Raw genomic sequence first — 10,626 nt, 5'->3', positions numbered from 1 at the left:
TTCCTTCCCAGGAGAAACATTGCAGGCAGGACCACACAGCAGCTACGAGCTCTGCCTTCCCCCTCTCCCTGCATGTGCAGAACGCTGGGTGACGTCAATGAGAGAGCAGCATGAACAGGAAAGAACAGTCCAGGCACAAGCTGGGATGTGGACGAGAGGGCACTCTGGGACTGTGGGACCTACTTCCATTCCTCCCACATCACGCATCCAGGCAGAGCTCCGCAGGGCAGCATCCACTGGCTCCCTAGACAGATTTGAGGAGCAGTGGGCACTGCCCAGGGTTCTCTGCTTGGTGCCCCCTCCTGCTCCCTCATTTCAAACCTGTAGCCTGCACCACCTGTCCCTGGTTCTCATTAGCTGTCCCCCATAGTCAGCTGAGTCCAGGTCCAGTAGCCCCTCCCACTAGGCTGGGGGAGGGGTCTTAGCAGTGGGTGGGCACCACCAGCAGCACTCAAATAGGACGAGCTGGGATGTGGCTCTGCAAACTAGCAAAAGCCAGGCCAGCTGAGCAGCTGTGAGGTTCCCCTGAGAGCGCAGGCCCTGAGACTGGCAGCAAAGGCCCTGAAAAGCTTGGTGTGGAGCTCGGCTGGCATCGTCCCTGAGGAGTCCTCCCTGGAGCCCAGTTCTTGCCAGCAGATGCCTGGGTAGCGCATATGGTCTGAGATAATGTAGCCCAGAGGTGCTCAAGCTGGGGGTTGGGAACCCCAGTCGGGTTGGGAGGTTACCCCATAAGGGGGCTCTCGAGCCCTCAATCTCCATACCAAACCCCGCTTGGACTCCAGCATTTATAATGGGGGTAAATGTGTGAGCAGAGTTTTCCGTTTGTGGAGAAGGGCACACAGTCTTGTCACCAGTCCAGACACCTGAGAATCACCGATGTAGACCTTGTTGAAAGAGATAATGGACAACTGTGATCCCAACTTCTCTAGCAATGGTCTGGGCACCAAGTACTGCGTCCTGACCCCCAGAACCTCCCCTCCACCCCACAGTCCTCTGAATGATGCGTTTTTGAGAGCCCAGCACTGTGCAATAAGTGGTGAGCTCTTGGGTTAGGAAAGGCAGTTGGCCCATGAGCCACATGGATCACATAGAAGGCCCAGGAGTGACATTGTTTTGCTTTTTGGTGCTCAGGAGGTCATGTCGCTAGCCTTTTCTCTACCCCAGATTGGCTGCTTGACCTTGGGAAAGTCATTCATGTTCTTGTTTCCCCCATCTCTAAAACAGGAATAATGACACTGACCTCCCTTTGTAAAGTGCTGTATAGCTCTGTGGGTGAAAATCTTCCTCGTGACTTAGGAGGGAAGATTGAAAAAATGGGTGTGGTTAGTTTAGAGAAGAGAAGACTGCTGGTGGGGTGTCACAGTAACCGCTTCAAGTGCAGAAAAATTTATTCCAGGAGGAGAGAGAAAAATTGTTCTCCTTGGCCTCTGAGGACAGGACAAGGAGCAATGGGCTTAAACTGCAGCAAGGGAGGTCTAGGCTGGACATTAGGAAAAGCTTCCCAACTGTCAGGGTGGTTAAACACTGGAATCAATTGCCTGGGGAGGTTGTGGGATCTCTACCACTGGAGAATTATAGAAGCAGATCAGACAAAGATTTGCGAGGGATGATCTAGATCGGGGTGGGCAGTAAGTCAGAGACAGTTTGCCAGGGTTAGCCCCCCAGGGGGGCATCAGTGCACTATTTATCTGCACATCCACAGCTACGGCCACTTGCAGCAACTTTTGGCTGTGGATTGCCATTCCCAGCCAATGGGAGCAGCAGAAGGTAACACAGACCAGGACATTGCTTCCTACAGCTCCCATTGGCTGGGAACCACAGTCTGCAGCCAATGAGAGTTGCAAATGGCTGTTTACCTACAGACACGCAGGTAACCATCTCCGGCTTTCCGGCCACTTATTACCCACCCCATCTAGACAATACTTAGTCCTGCCAGGAGTGCAGGTGACTGGACTTGATGGTCTCTTCAGGATCCTTCCAGTCCTAGAATTCTGTCATTCATAAGCGTTCGGGATTCATTCTGTTGTCAGTGTCCAGCTAGCCTGGAACAACCAGACAGAAGAATCTGAGTGTCAAAGCCCATGAAGAGACTGAGGAGAAAATTGCTAATTTGTGGGATGGTAACAAAATTGTCCAGCAATAGACCAAAAACTGGAGAGACAGGAAATCTAAATGGCTGAGGAGCAGAGGCAGGGAGTTAAATTCAAGCCTGGGGACTCCCCTCCAGCAGTGTTAACTGCAGCACAGCCTGAGTGTGACTGTGATGAATTCCTTTGTGGCAGGGACTTTGTGTATAAACAGAGGCAGGCTTGTCAGTAAAGTTAACTAAGGATTATTAGATTAGCCCAGAAACATTGTCAGGTACTCCAACCAAAAGATAAGAAACAAAAGGTGGGTTAAGGGAGTTTTGCAATGGAGTTTATAGGCAGAGTTTGAGGGCATCACAGAAAGTTGGTGGAAAGAGGACACAATCATACCAGGCTACAATACACTGGAAGAACAGAACAAGCCATGGTGGTGGGGGCGTGGCATGATGCATTGCAAGAGAGCATAGAATCAAACAAAGTAAAAATCTGAAACGAATCAAATCGTACTGTAGAATCGCCAGGGCTGGTCATTCTGTGCTCTAGGAATGCAGCAGTAGGGCTACATTACCCACCACCTACCTGACCAGGGCGGGGACAGTGACTGGGAAATGCTAAGGGAGACTGGAGAGGCTATAAATATTTTAAAAACTCAGTAATATTGGAGGGTTTCAAGTATGCCCCCGTTGACTGGGTACATGTGACCTCAAGACCAGGATGCAGAGATAAAGTTTCTTGGCACCATAAATGGCTGTTTCTTGGAACAGCTGGTTCTAGAACCCATGAGAGGAGAGGCAATTCTTGATTTAGCCCTAAGTGGAGCACAGGATCTGGTCTAGGAGGTGAGTATATACCTGGACTGCTTGGAAATAGTGAATTAATTAACTTTAACATCCAGGTGGTGGAAAAAACTCTACCTAACCCCTAACACCGTGCATTTCGTTTCAGAAAGGTGAACTACCCAAAATGAGGTTAGTTAAGCAGAAACGGTACAGTGCCAAGAAATGAAACCCCTGCATGCTGCTTGAGAAACTCAGCTTGAGTGTATACCCCACATTTAAAAAGCTAGTGAGAGATCCAAAAATGTGCCAACCAAGTAAAAGAAGCAGTGAGAGAGAAAAAGGCGTTGTTCAAAACCTACAGGTGCATCACTGCTGCATGTTGTGTGTCTCCTCTCCCGTTACCCACTCAGCCTCACCCACATGGACCTCCCCACCTGCAGGGCTTGATGCTGGGTCCCCAGCAATGACACTTTGAAAGCATCTGGTACACACCCCTCCAATGGGGAGGGGAGAGCTGCATGCCTGGGTCTCTTTCCAGCCGTCTTAGAGACTACCAGCAGCCACTCTTTTCTTGTTCTGCATGGCCCAGGACAGGTTAAAAATGATAGGCTGGATCCTCAGCTGGTGTAAATCAGGACCACCCCCACAGGCTTAGGCCAGCCGAGGATCTGGCCTCATACGGAAATGATCACAGAGCACCGAGATTTATAATGTCGAAGGTTAAGTTTGATTCATTGTCCTTTCCTTGTGCTGCTCATTCACTGTTTGCCTTTCACACTGATTGCATGGTTATGACAGACCGAGCCCAGCGCTGCAAGTCGGCACTTGTGCGAGTAGGCCTTGCCCCACCAAATGCCGCACTAAGATGAACAGGACTGTTCCCAGGAACTAGGCTAGGCAGGATCAGGATCTCAGTCGGGCAACTGCTCCATTCCCAGAATGTCAGATGCCGGCAGGAGACAGCCCAAGCCGTTCCCAGAACGACTGGCATTCTGGAACTGGCCTGGCCCATTCCTGCCAGCGTGACCTCACAGGGATGATACTTCAAAACTGTGTCCCCCAAACAATATCCCCCGGCTTTGCCTGGGTACTGGCTGGGGCCACACGACCCAGAAGAGGACTGTCTGGTTCCCAACTGGGTGACTAGCCAGCCAAATCAGTGCTGGTGAGAGTCTCGGTCCCCTTTCGGTTCGGCTGCACTCATCCCTGGCTGCAGTGGGGGATTGCCAGTGCTGCGGGGGAAGATTAACAAATAGCATCTGTTCCCGTGAGGGTTTTAGCATGAAGCTATTTCAGTTCCTGCCAAGGCTGTAAAACCCACCTCAGACCAAGCCTACCTTTTAGACTCACACTGTGTCCCTGTGTTCTGTTAAGGGAGTGTGGGCCAACAGTTAGACCTTAAAAACTGCCTGGCACGCTCACCCTCTGGACTGTCGATGAGCTCTCCCCTGCCAGCCCGGAGGGCAGAGGCCAAGATCTATGAAAGAATCATTGAAATGTTAGCAATACGTAGCCCTAAGTATAGGCAGGGCTTTACAGGGCTAAGCAACAGTGGGAGTTCACGGAAAGCCGCCTTGGCCCACATCCAACACAGGGATTGTGTCATCACAGCTCCTCCTCCTCCTCCTCCAGTGCCCCACTTGTGTCCTTGCTTGGCCCCCTCCTGTCCACTTGTGGGTGTTTCCCCACTCCTAAGTCTTTTGTGCCGAACCCAGGGCACAGGAAGGAGGAAGCGGCCTTGCTGTGTGACTGGTACTTACAGGATGTGCTTGGGGAGAAGATACAGGCATTGTATCCAGAACTGCCAATTGTAACTTCCTCTCATGGCACACGGGGTATGGGCCACATCTTCCACTGATGGAAACTGGCTTTGCTCCCTTGACATCAGCAGAGCATCTCCAGGTGTCATACCCCTCTGGCTCCAGGATGGTTTTAGTTGGGGTTACCAGGTACCAACGAGAACAACAAGAAGTCCTGTGGCACCTTATAGACTAACAGATATTTTGGAGCATAAGCTTTCGTGGGCAAAGACCCACTTCATCAGATGCATGAGTGGTGGTGGTGTCCAGAGGGGTGTTTAAAGAGTGGGGTCCCGGTAAAAGGGAGGGCCAGAGCTGGGAACCCACTCTTTAAATACCCCTCTGGAACCCCCCACCCCTCACTCATGCATCTGATGAAGTGGGTCTTTGCCCACGAAAGCTCATGCTCCAAAATGTCTGTTAGTCTGTAAGGTACCACAGGACTTCTTGTTGTTCTTGGAGATACAGACTAACACGGCTCCCTCTGTGATACAGGTACCAACGGGGGCACTGCCAGAGGGGGAGCTAAGTGGGGTACAGTGGGGGATGCTGCAGGGGGCTGCTGGAGGTCAGGGGGACAATAGACTTCCCAGGCTCCTGGGCAAGGAGGGGCTCAGGCAGAAAGGGCAGGACTAGGGGCAGTCAGCACACAGCGCTACTGGCGTGTGCTGTGCTGTGCCCCTGCCCTGCCCTGCCCTGCCCTGCCCACAGCGCTACTGGCGTGTGCTGTGCTGTGCCCCTGCCCTGCCCTGCCCTGCCCTGCCCTGCCCACAGCGCTACTGGCGTGTGCTGTGCTGTGCTGTGCCCCTGCCCTGCCCTGCCCTGCCCTGCCCACAGCGCTACTGGCGTGTGCTGTGCTGTGCTGTGCCCCTGCCCTGCCCTGCCCTGCCCTGCCCTGCCCACAGCGCTACTGGCGTGTGCTGTGCCCCTGCCCTGCCCTGCCCTGCCCTGCCCTGCCCACAGCGCTACTGGAGTGTGCTGTGCTGTGCTGTGACCCTGCCCTGCCCTGCCCACAGCGCTACTGGCGTGTGCTGTGCTGTGACCCTGCCCTGCCCTGCCCTGCCCTGCCCTGCCCACAGCGCTACTGGCGTGTGCTGTGCTGTGACCCTGCCCTGCCCTGCCCTGCCCTGCCCACAGCGCTACTGGCGTGTGCTGTGCTGTGCCCCTGCCCTGCCCTGCCCTGCCCTGCCCTGCCCTGCCCTGCCCTGCCCACAGCGCTACTGGCGTGTGCTGTGCTGTGCCCCTGCCCTGCCCTGCCCTGCCCTGCCCTGCCCTGCCCTGCCCTGCCCACAGCGCTACTGGCGTGTGCTGTGCTGTGCTGTGACCCTGCCCTGCCCTGCCCTGCCCTGCCCTGCCCTGCCCACAGCGCTACTGGAGTGTGCTGTGCTGTGCTGTGCCCCTGCCCTGCCCTGCCCTGCCCTGCCCTGCCCTGCCCACAGCGCTACTGGCGTGTGCTGTGCCCCTGCCCTGCCCTGCCCTGCCCTGCCCTGCCCACAGCGCTACTGGCGTGTGCTGTGCTGTGCTGTGCCCCTGCCCTGCCCTGCCCTGCCCTGCCCTGCCCTGCCCACAGCGCTACTGGCGTGTGCTGTGCTGTGCTGTGCCCCTGCCCTGCCCTGCCCTGCCCTGCCCTGCCCACAGCGCTACTGGCGTGTGCTGTGCTGTGCTGTGCCCCTGCCCTGCCCTGCCCTGCCCTGCCCAGCCCACAGCGCTACTGGCGTGTGCTGTGCTGTGCTGTGCTGTGCTGTGCTGTGCTGTGCCCCTGCCCTGCCCTGCCCTGCCCTGCCCTGCCCTGCCCACAGCGCTACTGGCGTGTGCTGTGCTGTGCCCCTGCCCTGCCCTGCCCTGCCCTGCCCTGCCCACAGCGCTACTGGCGTGTGCTGTGCTGTGCTGTGCTGTGCTGTGCTGTGCTGTGCTGTGCCCCTGCCCTGCCCTGCCCTGCCCACAGCGCTACTGGCGTGTGCTGTGCTGTGCCCCTGCCCTGCCCTGCCCTGCCCTGCCCTGCCCTGCCCTGCCCTGCCCACAGTGCTTCTGGCGTGTGCTGTGCTGTGCCCCTGCCCTGCCCTGCCCTGCCCACAGCGCTACTGGCGTGTGCTGTGCTGTGCTGTGACCCTGCCCTGCCCTGCCCTGCCCTGCCCTGCCCTGCCCACAGCGCTACTGGAGTGTGCTGTGCTGTGCTGTGCTGTGCTGTGCCCCTGCCCTGCACACAGCGCTACTGGCGTGTGCTGTGCTGTGCTGTGACCCTGCCCTGCCCTGCCCACAGCGCTACTGGCGTGTGCCGCACAGCGCTCTGGGAACAACATACAGGGCCTGGGTCTCCAGCTGCCACCACAGCTCCAGGATCTTTTGAATTGCCAGGCCCCAAAGCAGCTGCACCCCCAGCCCTTCCATCAGCAGGCCTGATGGAGGGTTGTGTGTGTCATGGGAGGAATGTCGGGGGACAGCTGAAGGGTAACTTGCAGGGGCACTGGCCAGAGGCAGTGGGGAGGGGAGTGTCGATCCCTGTCACGGTAGCAGGGGGCTGGCACAAGGTCAGTATGCAATGACATCAATCAGTTACTGCCCCTGGGGGACTCCCTCCCCTGGTTGGGATCCAGGGCCGGAGGGGGCAGGATCCAGCGAGTGTGGTTGCAGAGGAATGGCCCGGTCAGCCACATGAGGCCAATCAGGATAAGGACCAATTGGGGCTCGTTCTGAACTGCAATAGCTGCTCTGCAAAAATCTCAGCCACTGCCTGGTGGTTGAGAAATCCCTCTGGACTGGAGGGAAGACGGAGGATCAGCCAGGACTCTGCCCAGGAAAAGGTGGGCTTATGGTAACCGTAGTTGGTTGGCTCATGCACCCCGTCCCCGTCCCCGTCCCGAGGGGCAGGCTCTTCTGGCTCTGGCACAGGCTGGCCTGTTATTTATCATATCCTATGACGTGGTGTCAAACAGTCCCAGCCCAGCCTGTCTGATTTCAGCACCCAGAGCCTCTTCCTTGCCAAGCACGAGGGTCAGCGTCAGTACTGTGACCTCTCTGTTGAGAAACAGAACAGGGTGAATAAGTGGGAAAGCACATGGGGCAGCCATGGGCTTCTCTCCACCATCCACGTATGTCTGGGCTGGTCTTCAGGCACCAACCAGAGAACCACCCTCATGGATGCCAACCTTCTACAGTGCCCCAAAGCTCTTGGGGGCTCAGCCCATTCTCTCCAATAAGACCAGAGGGGTACGGAGGAGGGGAAGATCTGTCAAAAATTCTTCAGTGCAATAATGGTTTGCTACACACATAGTCACACAGACAGATTGGTAACCCTCCCCCCATCCAAGAGAAATCAGGGCTCTTTTGGATCATAGGAATGGTTCAATAGCTGATGCATCCACTATCCCACTGGGCAGGCAAGTGTCAGATGGATGCTTTTACATGGCCCTTTTACAGATGGAGAAACAGAGGCATGGACAAGTAAAGAGACTTGCCTAAGGACACAGAGCAAGTCAGTGGCACAAATGCACCCTGACTCTGGCCCCCTGTTCAGTCCATCAGGGTCTGGATATGATACTGTTTGCTAGAAGAAAATAAGTGTAAAGTGTTGCTCCTGCTCGTTTTGAGGAAAGAGCCAACAGACACTAGCTCCCAGTTATGTGAATTGTGAACTGTGCAAGTCTCATCAGCTACTGCAGCAAGGTCATTTCAAAGCAAATCTCCACACAGGGCCTGGGTGCCTTGAGAAACTGGGTCTGCCAGAAAACCATCTCTACACATTGCCCCCTCCTGTCCCTGCAGATGATTCCATGCATTTGTGACAGATTTGATAACCTTTAAATGCGCTCTGTTCCCACTTGCAAGGGAGTGGCCTGGCCCAGGAATTGTGTACAAAAACTGAACTTCTGTAATACACACAGTTGCTTCTGTGAACCAAACCAGAGTCCTGTGGGGCAGAGCAAGGAGGTTTTCCTGCTTGCTCTGAGCAGTAAGTACCTGTCCTCTACCGAGTCATCTTCTCTAAACACATGCAGTACTCTGTGGTTGGCACTGGGCAGGGCTCTACACTTTTCTTTTCACTGTGATATTGTGAGCTGGTCCCTACACGGGTTAGCTTGCGGGCTGGCCATGCCATTCACAAAATTGTGACTGCGTGAATTTTATGTTACTCTGCCAGGAGCTGTGGCATCACATCCCATCCAACCCCTTCCACATACCCTTTACCTCCTGCTTCTGCACTGCAAGTCTGACTGATGGGCAGCATAGACACATCTGCTTTTGTCCTACCCCAGCAGCCACTCATGCCCCTTGCTCTCTGATGGATGGCTTGATATGCTTAGTGACAAAGCTGTGAACTGCTGTCATCCGAGGGTCTTTGTGCTGCGTGCTAGTGAGAGGGGTGTGCCTGGAGCTGCAGTTGCTCTCCTTTCTACATTTAATATGGCAATGTAACCCCCCCCCCCCCCGTGTTAATGCAACATAGAATTAAATGCACAGCTCTATTTAATGAATGTTATGCACCCCAGACAAATATAGTCTACCCTCTACCTTATGCTTCTTCAGCACAGATGCTGTTAAATTTGTGTCTCAAGCTGCAATTGGCTGAGTTACAGTTGCTGTGGGAACCATAATTTTGGATTCTCTATCTTCCAACTGTTTAAATCCTCACATTTGATGTTGTACCATCTGCATGACTCATAGAAGATTAGGGTTGGAAGAGACCTCAGGAGGTCATCTAGTCCAACCCCTGCTCAAAGCAGGACCAACCCCAAGTAAATCATCCCAGGCAGGGCTTTGTCAAGATGGGCCTTAAAAATCAGCAAGGATGGAGATTCCACCACCTGCCTAGGTAACCCTTTCCAGTGCTTCACCTCCCTCCTAGTCAAATAGTTTATACTAATATCCAAACTAGACCTCCCCCACTGCAGCTTGAGCCCATTGCTCCTCATTCCGTCACCTGCCACCACTGAGGAGAGCTTGAATTCCTTTGTCTTTTTTTTTTAAGTAGAATAAAATAGTTCCCATGATTGCCCCTCGAACTGTCCATGCACAGGCTAGATCCACTGGTGCATTGATTTCTGTGGAGGAGGTGAGAAGCACAAGATCCCTCTTTCAACCAGCCCCGGTACCTGAGAGTCAGGGAGGGGAGGGCTTGCTGAGCAGCATGCAGAATCCAGAGATGTCACGGTTACGTCGATCAATGCGGACTAAGGGGTGAATCTCTGGTGTACCACACCTGGGCTGAGAGTTGGAAGGGGAACTCTGAAAGTGGAACGTGGGGTCCATGGCTCCAAGGAGCCCAGCTATAGTGTGGGGTTCCCACAGCAGCTCTCGTAGGAACTACATGCTGACCATGTTGGACCTGTCATGTTTTTGAATGCAGCTGCAGGCCAGGATTAACTCTGTAAATACCAGAGCTGGTTTGGACAGCCCTAAACTTCCCCTCCCCCATACACCCTAACACACATGCCCCAAGCAACCCCCAAACACCTCCAGCATCCAGCTGGACTCCATCCATTAGCCACCCGCCTAAGCACAGCTGTTACATGTACAGCTCCATGTTCTCCCCAACGCTAGGGCTGGAGGGAGGAGGGGTCAGTGACACACTCATCTGCGAGAAACATCTGCTCCAGAACAGCTCAACGTTCAGTAGCTCTGTGACCAGTGGCACCAGCCTGAGTGGAACCAGGGGCTGAGGAGCTTTCTGTGGGTTGTAAGCAAGGCTTGGCACTAAGGTGGGGTGTGTCATGCACACACATTGCCAGTGTGCGTGCATCAGAGTGTATGTACCCATAACAGAGGGCTGTGTTTGTATTTGGGTCACCAAACTTCCTCCAGACAGGAATAGGCAAGAGACTGGCACATTTTGGGGTGGCCAAAATGGAGCTCCACAATGCCACCCCAATCCTCCCTTAATGGAGCTGCAGCTGCAGGGAGTAAGGGTATCTAATCTGCAGTGAGAACCCCACAGCACCAAGCCTTAGCGCCCGGCTCAGCTGG

The sequence above is a fragment of the Carettochelys insculpta genome, chromosome 16 (assembly GCF_033958435.1).
Source record: "Carettochelys insculpta isolate YL-2023 chromosome 16, ASM3395843v1, whole genome shotgun sequence".
Classification (NCBI taxonomy): Eukaryota; Metazoa; Chordata; order Testudines; family Carettochelyidae; genus Carettochelys; species Carettochelys insculpta.
The sequence above is the reverse complement of the archived record's forward strand: the minus strand, read 5'-3'. Positions refer to the sequence as shown.